Genomic DNA, 17142 nt, shown 5'->3' with positions numbered 1-17142 from the left:
TGACCCTGGGCCCTCGGACAGTGCCCGAGTTTCCAAATGGTCAGTCCGCCCCTGCATAGAGTAACACTGTTTTTTTATATAACCAAGAAACAATTGAGTACTGTCCGTGATACTTTTTTTATTTGCACTAACATACAATTTTGAGGACAAGCTTTCGGGGAATGTCCCCTTCTTCCCCTTGAAGAAGAGGACATACCCCGAAAGCTTGTCCTCAAAATTGTATGTTAGTGCAAATAAAAAAAGTATCACGGACAGTACTCAATTGTTTCTGTCGCAAATGCACTAATACGGCTACATTCAAATCAAACAAAATGGAAGATACTTTATATAACCAAAAATGAATCATGCTACAATATCCACTCACATTAAACAAATTAAATGTGACTCCAAATTGTGGTGAATAATTATTTGCATTACTCCACCGTGCCATCTACAATTAGTGTTTCCCATCACCGAGTAGATGCCCCATGACCTAACAAATAGGTCATAAACGCTAAGGAATAGTAACCAGATTCTGCTTATCCACTGCTGATCCTTAGTGGCTACTTCATTAGTTCTGGCCCTTTAAGGGAACGAACTCCAGGATGTCCAGTGGGATTAAGATTTATATAATCAAAAATGTTGTGTCACAGATATTGTAGCACATTTAATTTTTGGTTATATAAAAAAAACGGTGTTGCACTATGGTAATTTTTTGTTTTATTTTGCACAGATTTGGAATTAAAGGTCCAATGGAGGCACAATATGTAGAAGGAACACGTCATGGATCAGAAATCTGGAGGCACATAATCCTTATAAAGAGTGTTTGGCCTATTGTAATTTATAGGTCAATGGTCAAGGTGGGCAGGGAGTGGGGCCCCAATTCAAGCATGGTGTTGAATATTGCTGGTTGATAATGCAACATATATTGGATTGTTTATTATCGCATTATTTTGTTAGCTTTTTGGACTCTCGCTGTATGTTTTCAAAGCCCATGGTTTTATTTATGAGGAAGTAGCACACCACATTTTCATTTAATTAGTATTAGAAGTTTCCAGTCTGGACAGACCTAATCAGTGTCTTTCACCATTCTGGGTATACTAGTCCTTTTTTTGTGGCTTTGGAGATACAATATTTAGGGATGTAGTACAATAAATAGCAGTCCTATATTGAATTATATGTTAATATATGTTATTATTAGCTGATTTCAACTGTACAATTTTAATTGGTCTTTAACACAATCAACTTGGTCCTGAAGTCTCCAGACATGGTAAAAATCTGTCCATTGAAGGTGGAGCCATTTCCCAGCTCTTCTAGTTATTTTGCGTTTTTGATGTGTTTATTGATGTGTTTCCATTGAAGTCTATCGAACCAAAAATGCAACCCGCTGCAGGAAAAAAATTCATTGACCCTTTCCAAAAAACGCACTGGTGGAAAATGCACAGATGTGAATGTGACCCATAGGAGACAAAGTTAAATGGACTGTAGTGCGTTTCTGCAAAACTGAAAAAGCAGTAAAAACTGCATAGGTGTGAACCAGACCTCAAAGCACAGCATGTAGAAACATCCTCTAGCCTCAGATGCAGCAATTCCTTTGTTCGGTATCAGCAGTCAGGTTCCCCACTAGGCGGCACGGCGGCCCACTAGGGATCACAGCTCATTTGCACCGCCCAGCCAGGGTAAGCATAACGTTTCGGCCATCAAATGAACAGATCAGAATTTGAGCATTGTACTGCCCTCTATTGTTAGAAAATATAGACTCCCAATTCTCAAATAGAACCTCACCAAGGCACGTGAACACACATATAACATCAAGAAAAGGTGAAACGAAAAAATATACTGTATATAAAACAAATGAAAATATGCAAAAGCCTCAAAAAACAATCCTCTTCACGGTGCTGATGAACAAACTAACAGTAATGAATAGTGATGCTTGTGAGCCCAAAAAAGAAATCCTTCTTCTGTTTTAAGGCTCCATGCCCACTAGCATTTTTTTGTGGTTAAAAAAACGTTGGATAAAAACACTGGTAATAGCGGTTTTTAGTAGCGTTTAGGGGTACATGTAGCGAAAAAAAAAGTATGAAAACAGCTGTTAGGAGTGTTTTAGGAGCATTTTTTCTGCTGAGATAACGCTCCAAAAAAAACTCTACAAACGGGCGGACTGACAACTCATGGGGCCCCGGGCAATAAGGGATCATGGGGTCCCTGTGTCCTTGCCCAAACTCAAAAAAGCCTATGAAAAAGGTACCAGGGGCATCTCATGGGGCCCCCTACTGACCCCGGGCCCTCAGGCAGTGCCCGAGTTTCCAAATGATCAGTCCACCCTTGTCTACAAACACAATTTTTTTCTGCTCTTAGACGCTGAAGCTCAAAAAATGCTAATAGCCTAAAGCAGTGTGCATGAACACATAGGATAACACTATTTAGCTTCTAGGAGCAGAAAAAAGATGCTAATAGCTTGTAGGAGCTTAATAAATGTTAGTGTGCATGAAGAGTAACTGCTGCCCTACCTAGCTGTAGATACCTTCCTGAAGCCAGATAAGTCCGTGCCTACATTTAATGTCACTACTTGGATCTTACACACCCCTGTGTGGGAATGCTGAGCATGTCTTATAGGAGAAAGGGAAGTGAGTCCAGTGCATCACTGTAGCTTTGAGGAGGGGTGGGCTTCCTCCAAGCATGCCTGCCCTCAATCTATTCATTATTATATATGTGGGCTCCAACTTTGGAGATTATCAGCATTTAGAGAGTTAGGACTGCAATACACTGGGGTGCTGTGACCAGGGGCGGACTGACCATTTGGAAATTCGGGCACTGCCCGAGGGCCCAGGGTCAGTAGGGGGCCCCATGAGATGCCCCTGGTACCTTTTTCATAGGCTTTTTTGAGTTTGGGCAAGGACACAGGGGTCCCATGATCCCCTATTGCCCAGGGGCCCCATGAGTTGTCAGTCCGCCCCTGGCTGTGACCTTACTTCTGCAGCTTACACATATATTTGCAAATGTGTGCAAACTAAGCCCCTTGTTTTTAGTGTGAACTGTTAAACAGGGTCAATTTGGTTTGTTGCAGGTTGGCTGGTAAGTGAGCTGGGAAATTTTTGTTTGTTTTTTGATTTGCCCTTCCATGTGCTCCTTGCTGCAAAAGCTACTTATAGGTTGGGGTGATTGCTATTTCTTTGTATAGTAAGTGAATGTGGTCTGGAGCACACTGGATACCTTTCCTGCCATTGTGCTTTTGCTGGGTATCCAGTGCACCCCTGTGCCTTTAAGGAGGGGTGGGCTCCCTCCAGGCATACCTGCCCTCAATCGATCCATTATTATATATATATATATGTGCTCCAATTTTGGAGACTCTAAAAATGTATAGAGTTAGGACTGCAGTACACTGGGGTGCCGTGATGTGGCCTCTGCAGCTTACACATATATTTGCAAATGTGTGCAAACTAAACCCCTTAGTTTTAAAGTGAACTGTTAGACAGGACAATCCTGTTTGTTGAAGGCTGGCTGGTAAGTGAGCTGGGAATTTTTGTTTTCTTTTGTTTGTTTTTTGGAAGGAGAGTGAGACCATGAGCCTCCATATCCTACAGTCCCAAGTATTTCTCTTTGCTCCCAGTGGCCAAATGAAGCAGAAGAGGAGCAAAGAGAAGGTAAGTAGGAGCAGCAGCTAAGTAGACCTGATACTTTGCTCTGCATGAACTGAATCAGCCAAGTGAAGGTTCAAGGTTTGCTAGGAGTAGTGGAAGTGCTTTTAGACTTTTTTTTTTCATTTTTAATCTGAAGATCCTGAATCAGAGTTTTTTATGGGGGGAGGTGAAAGAAACACACAATACAGTATGTGAAGAGCACTGCACAGCCAGAGCTGGAAATGCTGCAACAATGGTGCCCACATATGTCTGGCCGACATGTGGCAGAACATTTTGTGCCTGTATAGGCCTTACCAGCCACTTACGGACACACCGTAGACAGCCCACTACCTGTTAGATGTTAAGGTTCTCTTTGCAGCACTGCACCCAAATTACATTTATATCATTTTCTTTTACACAAATAGAGATTTATTTTGGTTTGATTACCACTGGGCTTTTCATTTTTTGCACTATAAATTAAAAAATACCGAAAATTTAAAAATATATATATTTTTACTTCTTGCTATAAAACATATCCAATAAAAAAATGTAATCTTCATAAATTTAGGCCAACATTTATTCTGCTACATGTCTTTGGTAAAACAAAAAAATCCCAATAAGTGTATAATAATAGGTTTGCATGAAAATTATAGCATCCACAAACAATGGTATAGATTCTGTAAAATTTTTTTGTTTGTTTAATACTAGTAATGGCAGCGATCCGCGGCTTATAGTGACGGGCATTCTGACATTAACTGACACTGGGTGGGTACTGACTAACTGCCACTGACATCTCTAGTGACACTAATACAGTGATCAGATCTAATAAAAAGCTCTGACACTGTACTAATGACACTGGACAGGAAGGAGTTAATATCTGTGGCGATCAAAGGGTTAACTGTGTGCTTGGGTGTGTTTTTACTGTTTACTGTGTGGTGTTTTACTACAGGATGTTCTGGTTTTTATCTCCCTGCTTTGCACATCTCCACTGACAGGAAAGAGATCTGTGCTGTATACACTCACAGATCACTCTCCTGTCAATTGCTTCACCGATCGCCGGATCCCGGCCATAAATCGCTGGCTGGGACCCAGTGATTGATTTGTGCAGGAGTCAATGACAGCACAGATAGGTAGGTGCACGCATGCCCCCTACTCGGAAATGCAAATTCACATATACACTGCTCAAAAGAATGAAAGGAACACTTTGAAAACAAATCAGATCTCAATGAGGAAAAATATCATGCTGGATATCTATACTGATATGGACAGGGTAATGTGTTAGGAAAGCTAGGATGCCCCATCAGAATTCAAAGACACCCCGAAAATCAAAGTGAAAAAATTATGCAGGAGTCTAGTCCATTTTGCTGAAATTTCAGTGCAGCAACTCAAAATGGTACTCAGTAGTTTGAATGGCCCCCCACGTGCTTGTATGCATGCCTGAGAATGTTGGGGCATGCTCCTAATGAGACGACAGATGGTGTTCTGGGGTCTGGATCAGGGCATCACTAAGCTCCTGGACTGTCTGAGGTACAACCTGGCGGCGTTGGATGGACCAAAACATGATATCCCAGAGGTGTTCTATTGGAATTAGGTCAGGAGAGCATGGGGGCCATTCAATGGTATTGATTCCTTCATCCACCAGGAACCGCCACATGAGGCCGGATATTGTTGTGCACCAGGAGGAACCCAGGACCCACTGCACCAGCGTAGGGTGTGACAATGGATCCAAGGTTTTCATCCCGATACCTAATGGCAGTCAGGGTGTCATTGTTTAGCCTGTAGAGGTCTGTGCATCTCTCCGTGGATATGCCTCCCCAGACCATCACTGATCCGTCACCAAGACGGTCATGCTGAACGATGTTACAGGCAGCATAAAGTTCTCCATGGCTTCTCCAGACCCTTTCACATCTCTCACATGTGCTCAGGGTGAACCTGCTCTCATCTGTGAAAAGCACAGGGTGCCAGTGGCAGACCTGCCAATTCTGGTGTTCAATGGCAAATGCCAATCGAGCTCCATGGTGCCGGGCAGTGAGCACAGGGCCCAATAGAGGACGTTGGGCCCTCAGGCCACCCTCATGACGTCTGTTTCTGATTCAGAGACATTCACACCAATGGCCTGCTGGAGGTCATTTTGTAGGGCTCTGGCAATGCTCATCCTGTTCCTCCTTGCACAAAGACGCAGATACTGGTCCTGATGGGTTAAGGACCTTCTATGGCTCTGTCCAGCTCTCCTAGAGTAACTGCCTGTCTCCTGGAATCTCCTCCATGCTCTTGAGACTGTGCTGGGAGACACAGCAAACCTTCTGGCAATGACACATACTGATGTGCCATCCTGGAGGAGTTGGACTGCCTGGGCAACCTCTATAGTGTCCAGGCATTGCCTCATGCTACCAGTAGTGACACTGACCCTAGCCAAATGCAAAACTAGTGAAAAACAGTCAGAAAAGATGAGTAGGGAAAAAAATGTCAGTGGCCCCCACCTGTAAAACCATTTCTCTTTTGGGGGTCATCTCATTGTTGCCCATCTAGTGCACCTGTTGTTAATTTCATTAACACCAATTAACTGGTACTTAACTGACCAGATTAATATATCAGGAGTTTAATTGACTTGATGCTATACTCTCATTAAAAAATGTTCCTTTCATTGTTTTGAGCAGTGTATATACATGACTCTGCACAGAACGACTACCCTGTAGCAGTAAAACTGCAATTTGGCGGTCGGCAAGCAGTTAAAAGGCTACAGTTTTTCATGATCTGTAAGGTGCAGTAGTTACAGGATGGCCATGTAGCACAGTCCAGGCTAATCCTGAGAGGAAGACTTCTGTTAAACACTTTGGGGATTTACTAAAACTAGAGAGTGCAAAATTTGGTGAGGATTTGCATAGAAAACAATCAGCTTCCAGGTTGTTCTTGTCAAACTTTAACTGAACAAGCTATCAGAACAAGAAGTCAGAAGCTGATTGGCTACCACGCAGAGCTGCACCACATTTTGCACTCTCCAGTTTTAGTAAATCAACCACTTTATTCATCTGATAGCTACCGTTCTTCCTCTACACCGCGAGGTGCTGAGAGCTCTGACTGCTCACAACACATGTTCCTGTCATATCGGATATCTGCATTTCCCTCCTCTTGGGTCATTAGCTTTGGTGTAACATTGTCATGTCCTCTCTATTTATTAGTATTATGTAGCAGAAATCTCTTAGTACACATAAACTGTTACTGGCCACATACAGCCGCATATTAAAATGAACCTAGTGTTCAAAAGTATGAAAGTCGCTGCAGTTAGAGACCCTGTCACCAGAAGAACTAAAATCTTCCCATAATTTCAAAACTTTTTCCACCTTTAATGTGACGTATAGACTGTACAACTACATTGAAAAACAAACTGAAATTTTTTAGGGGGGGAAGTAAACATAAAAAACTAAAATAATGTGGTTGCATAAGTGTGCACACCCTCTTATAACTGGAGATGTAGCTGTGTTCAGAATTAAGCAATCACATTCAAAATCAAGGTAAATAGGAGTCAATACACACCTGCCATCATTTAAAGTACCTCTGATTAACTTCAAATAGAGTTCAGCTGTTCTAGTAGGTCTTTCCTGACATTTTCTTAGTCGCATCCTACAACAAAAGCCATGGTGCGTCGAGAGCTCCCAAGGTGCTTGGGGTGCTTTTTGAGCGTTTTTCAGGCGTTTTCCATTGATTTCAATGGGAAGAGGCATTTGTGGGGCGTTTTTTTTTTTTAACTCACCAAACATGCCCCAAAGATGCTGCAAGCAGGAGTTTTTACACCGCACTGCAAGCACAATCTGAAAATATACATAGATATACAGTCACATACATAAGCATTTTTCTTGAGCTTTATAGGCGCTTTTTTTAAATCAAAAACGCTTCAAAAACTCCTCAGTTGTGAAAGTAGCCTACAGGAGCTGCAGGAATATTTGGCAAGTACTGGCTGTGTGGTACATGTGACAACAATCTCCCATATTCTTCATATGTCTGGACTATGGGGTAGAGTGGCAAGACGGAAGCCTTTTCTTATGAAGAAAAACATCCAAGCCCCTCTAAATTTTGCAAAACCATATTTGAAGTCGCCCAAAAGCATGTGGGAAAATGTGTTATGGTCTGATGAAACCAAGATTGAACTTTTTGACCATAATTCCAAAAGATATGTTTGGCGCAAAAACAACCCTGCAGATCACCAAAAGAGCACCATACCCATAGTGAAGCATGGTGGTGGCAGCATCATGCTTTGGGGCTGTTTTTCTTCAGCTGGAACTGGGGCCTTAGTCAAGGTAGAGGGAATTATGAACAGTTCCAAATACCAGTCAATATTGGCACAAAACCTTCAGGCTTCTGCTAGAAAGCTGAACATGAACAGGAACATGATCATTCAGCATGCCGATCCAAAGCATACATCCAAAGCAACAAAGGAATGGCTTCACCGGAAGAAGAATAAAGTTCTGGAATGGCCCAGCCAGAGCCCAGACCTGAATCAGATCCAAAATCTCTGGGATGATCTGAAGAGGGCTGTGTACAGGAGATGCCCTCACAATGTGACAGATTTGGAGTGTTTTTGCAAGGAAGAGTGGACAAATATTACCAAGTCAAGATGTGCCATGCTGATAGACTCATACCCAAAAAGACTGAGTGCTGGAATCACATCAAAAGGTCCTTCAACAAAGTATTAGTTTAACCCCTTGACGCCGATTGCACGCAAATATGCGGCCTCTCGGCATCTTGGACTTGACGCCGAACGGCCGCATATTTGTGTGCAATTAGAAAATACATATGTGCTGAGCACGCTCGCCCTGCCTGCTCCCAGCACATATGTCCGTGACTCACGGAAAGGTCTTGATCTCCCCTTTCGATCGGGACCTTTTCTAATCATGTGACTGCCGTGACCGCGAACCACAGCGGTCATATGACCCTAAAACCCCGCCCTGCCTCCCAGCTTCTGAAACTCTTAGAGGGCCAGGAGGTGCACGCACAAAGAGGTTAAGGGTGTGCACACTTATGCAACCATATTATTTTAGTTTTTTATTTTTACTTCCCTCAACCTAAAAGATTTCAGTTTGATGTTCAACTGCGTTGTACAGTTTATAGGTCACATTAAAAGGTGGAAAAAGTTCTGAAACAATTTATCTGTCTTATTTTTTACATCACAGAAACCTGACATTTTAACAGGGGTGTGTAGACTTTTTATATCCACTGTGTATATGTGTGTATGTATATATATATATATATATATATATATATATACACAGGTGAAACTCAAAAAATTTGAATATCGTGCAAAAGTTCATTTATTTCAGTAATGTAACTTAAGAGGTGAAACTAATATATGAGATAGACTCATTACATGCAAAGCAAGATAGTTCAAGCCATGATTTGTCATAATTGTGATGAATATGGCTTACAGCTCATGAAAACCCCAAATCCACAATCTCAGATAATTAGAATATTGTGAAAAGGTGTAATATTCTAGGCTCAAAGTGTCCCACTCTAATCAGCTAATTAAGCCATAACACCTGCAAAGGGTTCCTGAACCTTTAAATGGTCTCTCAGTCTGGTTCAGTAGGAATCACAATCATGGGAAAGACTGCTGACCTGACAGTTGTGCAGAAAACCATCATTGACACCCTCCATAAGGAGGGAAAGCCTCAAAAGGTAATTGCAAAAGAAGTTGGATGTTCCCAAAGTGCTGTATCAAAGCACATTAATAGAAAGTTATGTGGAAGGGAAAAGTGTGAAAGAAAAAGGTGCAGGGATGACCGCAGACTGGAGAGGATTGTCAGGAAAAGGCCATTCAAAAGTGTTGGGGACTTTCACAAGGAGTGGACTGAGGCTGGAGTCAGTGCATCAAGAGCCACCACACACAGATGGATCCTGGACATGGGCTTCAAATGTCGTATTCCTCTTGTCAAGCTGCTCCTGAACAACAAACAACGTCAGAAGTGTCTTACCTGGGCTAAAGAAAAACAGACCTGGTCTGTTGCTCAGTGGTCCAAAGTCCTCTTTTCTGATGAGAGCAACTTTTGCATCTCATTGGAAACCAAGGACCCAGAGTATGGAGGAAGAATGGAGAGGCACACACTGCAAGATGCTTGAAGTCCAGTGTGAAGTTTCCACAGTCTGTGTTGATTTGGGGAGCCATGTCATCTGCTGGTGTTGGCCCACTGTGCTTCATTAAGTCCAGGGTCAACGCAGCCGTCTACCAGGAGATTTTGGAGCACTTCATGCTTCCTTCCGCAGACGAGCTTTATGGGGATGCTGACTTCATTTTCCAGCAGGACTTGGCTCCTGCCCACACTGCCAAAAGCACCAAAACCTGGTTCAGTGACCGTGGGATTACTGTGCTTGATTGGCCAGCAAACTCGCCTGACCTGAACCCCATAGAGAATCTATGGGGCATTGCCAAGAGAAAGATGAGAGACATGAGACCGAACAATGCAGAAGAGCTGAAGGCCGCTATTGAAGCATCCTGGTCTTCCATAACACCTCAGCAGTGCCACAGGCTGATAGCTTCCATGCCACGCTGCATTGAGGCATGACTAGAGCACCAGAGATAGGTCATCCAAATCCCCCCCCCCTTACTCTACTTAAATAAAAACCATGACACCAATTTTGGAGTAAATGGCCAACATGGCCTTTTATTAACAAACATTTTAACACCAACCATTCCTTATAACAGAAACATACAGAGTTGTTGTTGTTGGTCTTCGAAGGCACCCCACAAAAATGATCTGAAATGCACCTGCGGACAACCATATTACACAAAGGCCTCCAGCTCGGAGACAACCATACCGTCCGCAGTGCAGCACCACCACCTTCCAGTTAAAACTTGGTTAACTGGAATGTCCCTGGGCACACCATACCACCGATGGTTCCCACACCATTATCTGTACCTCCAAGATAAGAACCGCCTCCAAGACCAACAACCGCCCAATACCGAAATAACCCCCTTTGCCCCCGAGAGGAACACAATACTCCCTATAATAGGGAAGGCGGGAGGGAATCTCACTCACCAACGTCCAGCTCCGAATGATGCCCCCCCCGGGACACCCCACCCTAAGGTGCGGCAGAGCCCACCCACGCTCTCCCTCCACCAACCAGCACCCCCAGCTATACTTTTCCACACCCCCTGGCACATCATTAACCCTTTCTATTCTCCTTCCCACTCTAGGCCTAGTCATGCCTGCCCTGCGCTAATTTTCCTTTCCTTTTTTCGCTACGGGCATTACTGTAATTGCTGCAAAAGGGGCCCAAACCAAGTACTGAGTACATATGCATGCTTATACTTTTCAGAGGTCCGATATTGTTCTATGTACAATCCTTGTTTTATTGATTGCATGTAATATTCTAATTTTCTGAGATTGTGGATTTGGGGTTTCCATGTGCTGTAAGCCATAATCATCACACTTATGACAAATCACGGCTTGAACTATCTTGCTTTGCATGTAATGAGTCTATCTCATATATTAGTTTCACCTTTTAAGTTGCATTACTGAAATAAATGAACTTTTGCACGATATTCTAATTTTTCGAGTTTCACCTGTGTATATATGTATATATACACCATTGCGGGGACATTTACTATTCTTTCTGATATATGGTCACAAGGACGTTATCCATATCCACATGTCTTAATAATTCTTTATATAGTGATTTATATTGTGCGTTATAATTATTAAGATCACGATCATTTTAGTGCTGCATTACATGTTTTATATGATCACATGGTACCGGCAGCAAGGCTCATTCCGGGAAGATGACATATGACATCCACCGGGAACAACAGAAGTCCCATCAGACCTTTAGGCTGCATGGGAACCGGTCAGGAGGGTAAGTTCTCTATGCGTTATTTTGCTTGAGCTGCCAAAATTAATTTTTTAAAAACTATACAGTATTCAGAGTAAAAACGTTTACAAATTATGGCTGGCAAAATATTACTTCCCAAGATAAATGTTTGTTACTATACATTTTATATTTTATTATCATTTTTTTAATATAATTTTTATATTGTTTTCTATAATTTTTGTATAGAGGGGGGGCCCTTCTGTCAGGGGGGCCCAGGGCAGTTGCCCCTTTTGCCCCCTTATAACTCTTGCACTGCGTACTAAACATCGGTTAGCGAAGACTGACAATGGCAGCTCCTGATTTTGCACCTTACTGAAGCACATCAGCTACGGTGACTTTTATATTTCTATTATGACAGGTTTCCAGCAGTAAATGAATTCAATGTCTGTGTTCGTTGTGTACGTGTCTCGGAGCATGCCATGGATATTAAACATTTGGAGAATGATTTAATTTCATTAGCGGTAGCTGACTCACTTTTCTGCTCCCCAGATTTCCTATCAAGCCATGGTCAGAGGGAGTCTGAATAGCTGACAGATCCGTCACATTGCAGCTGTCTTCTTGCAGCTACTTCTAGCTCAGCAAGTTGTCTGAGAATAGTAACAGCATGTGGAGACAAAAAGTGAAGAACAGCAGGCAAATCCAAGCAACAGCAGTGTGAGCCTCTAGAACAGTGTGCTGATCATGTCCTGTACATTGCCGTGCTGGCAGAACACAAACAACCAGCAAAGTACATTGCATACTGTGAGCAGTCATTGCATCCTAAAGCGACAGCATGGCACCCCTGGTGTACAGTATGTATAGCCAAAACCTTTGTATTTAGTGCTGGATGGAGCTGAGAATGGTGTGACCACATTTTTTTTATTTTGCAAAAGCTGTCAATGACTGTAATTTCAGCCAAATATGTAGCATACAACAAGCCCCGATGAAGGGATCCCCTGCGTCCTTGCCCACACTCAAACCACTCCAAAAAAAGCCTATGAAAGGTACCAGGGGCATCTCATGGGGCCCTCTACTGACCCCGGACCCTCGGGCAGTACCCATGTGTCCGAATGGTCAGTCCTCCCCTGGCTTCTTCTGTTTTTTGCATGGGTGGACTTTTCTTGAGACCCCTTGATGGTTCTCTGTGCTAGGCAAGTAGCCTAACCCAAGCTAATTAGCTATTATAGGTAATACTAGATATTGATATTAGAAGACCTAGGAAAGTGTTTCTTAACTGCTGGGCCATGGCCCATTAAAGGGTTTCAGTCTTCCTCCTACTGGCAGTGCTGTATTTAGGCAACACACAAATCGGCTCCCCTCCCCCCCATCATGAAGAGACCCTCACACCGACCAACACCCCCCTCCCCCATAAAGGGAGCCTTACACTGACCAACAACACCCCAGCCCCCCACCTCACCTCCACTACCAGGAGGAAGAGACCCTGACACCGACCAACACCCCCCTCCCCCATAAAGGGAGCCTTACACTGACCAACAACGCCCCAGCCCCCCACCTCACCTCCACTACCACCGCCCCCCATACACTGACAACCCCCCACCCCCACCTCGGCAAGAGAGAAGACACTCACCTTCACAGCTCCGGACATCCCCGGGAACAAGAGTCAGGCTCTACATACACCATCAAGCAGCCCACAGCCTCTCTCAGATCCCACCTGGTCCCCATGCTGAGTGTGTCCCTTCTTCCATCCCTTCTTTCAGGGGGGCAGCACTTCCCCCCCAAAAAATGCTGCTGCCCCCCTGAAAAATGCCACCCTAGGCAAGTGCCTTGTTTACCTTGTGGTAAATGCGCCCCTGCCTACTGGGCTGCAGATTGACAGCATTTACATCATGATGAGCCATCAGTGATCGATTTCTCCCGCTGTGCAGCAGCTTGACTGCTACATCTGCAAGGTCTGTGCAGCAGCATTGCTGTGTGCCTGCCTGGAGGGTGAGCATTGTACAGCACAGGAGCCTGTGCAGTAAGTGCCACATATCAGGCATTCAAAGAGTTTGTAATCAGAGTGGCACTGCAGAGATGTCTGTAGCTGTCAAGCAATGATGGTCCGAACACCCCCCGTGTTTGGTTCGTGGTCGAATGTTCAAACCAGGGGCGGACTGACAACTCATGGGGCCCCCGGGCAATAGGGGATCATGGGGCCCCTGTGTCCTTGCCCAAACTCAATAAAGCCTATGTAAAAGGTACCAGGGGCATCTCATTGGGCCCCCTACTGACTCCAGGCCCTCGGGCAGTGCCAGAATTTCCAAATGGTCAGTCCGCCCCTGGTTCAAACCTAATAAATGTTTGACCATGAACTTCTAACTCAATGCAAGTCTATGGAACTCAAACTTGTGAATTCAAAAGTGCCCATTTTGAAGGCTTATATGCAAGTTATCAGCCATAAAAAGGTATGGGGATTCCGGTACTGCCCATGAATCAGTGAAAAAAAACATTTAAAAAAGTACCGTTTTTAAAGGGGAAGTCACTTTTCATTGCTTAAAGTAAAAAAAAAAAATCCTTTAAATATCATGCCTGGGGGGTCCCCTTAAACTACCTGCACAGTTGCACATCTGTACAATGTATAGAACCCGCTGCAGCAGGACTGACATTTTTTTTTAAATTACATTTTTATTAAAAAAAAAACAATATCGAGTCCCCCCCTAATCCATATATAATCCATACCAACCCTTTAGGTCAGGTAGGAAGGTTAGGAGGGACCCCACAGTAAATTTTTTTAACGTGTGTGGGGTTCCCCCCTAAAAGCCATACCAGGCCCTTTGGGCTTTGTAGGACTTTTAAGGGGAACCTCACCTCTTGAAAATGGGGGGGAGTGCATGGGGTTCCCCCTAAAAGCCCTACCAGGCAATTTAGGCCTGGTAGGACTTTTAAGGGGAAACTCACCCCCCAAAAATGGGGGGGGGGAAGCCCACCTAAATTCCTTCTAGTCTTCCCCACAACCCTCGCCCAGTGGTTGTGGGGGTCTGTGTGCAAAGGTACTCATTAGCATCAGGGCACCCCTTTAAATAAGGGGTACTCATTCACTAAAGGGTTACATTTAGAAAAAATAAAGATGCCAAACTTTTGAAAAATTCCTTTAATTGAACAGTTTGTGACAAATCTTATAATAAAAAAAACAAAAAAAATGGTTCCATCGTTGTAATTCATCGCAATCACGGCGTCCGGCATTGTCATGACGATGACGACTTGCTGAAATAAAGAAAAAACCCGACGCCCGCCAACCCACCAAGCACTTGATTGGGCACTATTCCTCCTCCTGATACCAACAAAGGGTCAATATTCCTCTCACGAATGATGGGCATTGTTTACTCCCAGGCAGGGGCGGACTGACCATTTGGAAACTCGGGCACTGGGGTCAGTAGGGGGCCCCATGAGATGCCCCTGGTACCTTTTTCATAGGCTTTTTTGAGTTTGGGCAAGGACACAGGGGCCCCATGATCCCCTATTGCCCAGGGGCCCCATGAGTTGTCAGTTCGCCCCTGCTCCCAGGGCATGTTCTACTCTCACTGGCCACAATCCAGCCCCCACAGAGTCTAAAGGACAGTAAACTGGCCCTTTGTTTAGAAGGTTTGGAGAGCCCTGGCCTATAGGGTCCATGGCCGCTGTACTGTAGAAATGCACCCATTAGCACAAGCAGGAGTGGAGACATCTTCTTATACAACAAGGAAAAATATCACCAGCACACGAGGATCACCAATATGGGTCCAAAAGTTTTAATGAACGATCACATAGTTACAGCACGGCAACGTTTCTAATGCCTGATGAAGGGGTCCTGTGAGACTCCGAAATGTTGCCTTGCTGTAACTATGTGATCGTTCATTAAAACTTTTGGACCCATATTGGTGATTCTCGGTGTGCTGGCGACATTTTTCCTTGCTGATTCTGTTCGGTTCCAGCCGACGGTCGCTGAAGCACCCACTTATACACACAGTCATTTTTAAAGCAGGAACGTGTGCGTTGGGACTGTACACTTATCTTCTTATACAGAACTCCGCTGCCAGCAAGATCCCACGGAAGAACAATTACAGGAATGTGCATGAGCCTTAATGTGAACTGCAGGAAAAAAAAACTCTTCCCATCAAGTGAACTATACACATTAGAAGACATTTAGTACACTTTTTAGTTGAGTTTCTTTTCTCTGTTCTGGAGAAATCGCTGCCTGTGTCACCACATCCTTCCTCAGACTGATTATGGAATGTCACCACCTTGTGCAATGTCACAGAAGAGTCGCAGAGGCTGCACCCCTTTAAGAACTCTGGTTACCAGGAAAACAATATTTTTTATGACATTGGTCCTTGAGCCCGGGTTCACATATATGCGGTGCGGTATATCGCATGTGCAGTAACCGCGCCGCATTCCTGTGCAAATCACATGCGATTTGTGTATGGTGCAATTGGAGCCATACATTTTGCATGGCTCTAATCGCACCGCACCCGCACCAAAAAGGTGCAGGACCCTTTTTTGGGTCCACACAAGAATTGGATCGCATGGTTATTCACACCTATGCGATCCGATTCTGCACATCGCGCTGCGTTTTGAGGAACGCTTTCAGGGTATTGTTAACTTAACATACACACTCACAGTAGTTCGCATGAACGGGGTGCAATTCTGATGCAGTGCAGAATTTGCACTGAAAACGCAGCAAATTCCGCACCGCATCAGTGTGAATCAGAGCTAAAAGTGAACTTGCCACCAGACTGTCAGTAATAACTTCTCTCTGTGAAAATGCTAGTTGCCTGGCCGTCATGCAGACCCTCTTACTTTAATATTTCGAGTCACAGCCAAAATCACAGCATTTTCAGAAGGAAATGGCAGCCAGGATAATCCATTCACAACAGTTACTTTAAATCCTGACCATGTCCCTGCGTCCACAGCACAGTGTATTCAGTGAGACGTGGAATTATTTTGACCTGGGCAAATTTATTTTTTTGTGATGTAACCAGCAGGATCTCCTAGAGAGAAATTCTGCAACATATTCACAAGAAATGATTTGCTTAAGGCTGACCATACACTATACAATCTGATTGTACAATCTCTGCACTGTGCCCTTTAGAGTTACCAAAGATATGCTATAGGAAGACGAATCTCAAATTAGGCTGGCTCCTGATTGATGACAGATCTAAAGGAGATTGCATGATCAGATTGTATAGTGTGTGGTCAGCCTTAAACTGAGCATACACTATTTTATTTGATCTCCTTTAGATCTACCATAGACTATGTAAAGTAATGACATACGCAATGGATACAAAATGAATGGTTTGTTTTTCCTCAATTTGGGTAAGCTCAACCACTTGCCCTCCAGAGGATTTACCCCCCTTCCTGACCAGGCCATTTGTTGTGTTACAGCTCTGAATTACTTTAACTGACAATTGCGCGGTCATGCAACGCTGCACATAAATGAAATTAACGTCCTTTTTTTCCCACGAATTGAGCTTTCTTTTGGTGGTATTTGAGCGCCTGTGCATTTGTTATTTTTTGCGCTTTAAAAAAAAAAAAAGGCTGACAATTTTGAGCAAAAAAACAATATTTTTGACTTTTTGCTATTAACCACTTAAATACCGGCACTATTACCCCCTTCCTGCACAGGCCAATTTTCGGGTTTCAGCGCTCTCACACTTTGAATGACAATTGCGCAGTCATGCAACACTGTACCCAAACTAAATTTTTATCATTTTGTTCACACAACTAG

The sequence above is a fragment of the Staurois parvus genome, unplaced genomic scaffold (assembly GCF_062004578.1).
Source record: "Staurois parvus isolate SC_StPar_1 unplaced genomic scaffold, SC_StPar_1.0 ptg001062l, whole genome shotgun sequence".
NCBI lineage: Eukaryota > Metazoa > Chordata > Amphibia > Anura > Ranidae > Staurois > Staurois parvus.
Note: the sequence above shows the minus strand (reverse complement) of the source record.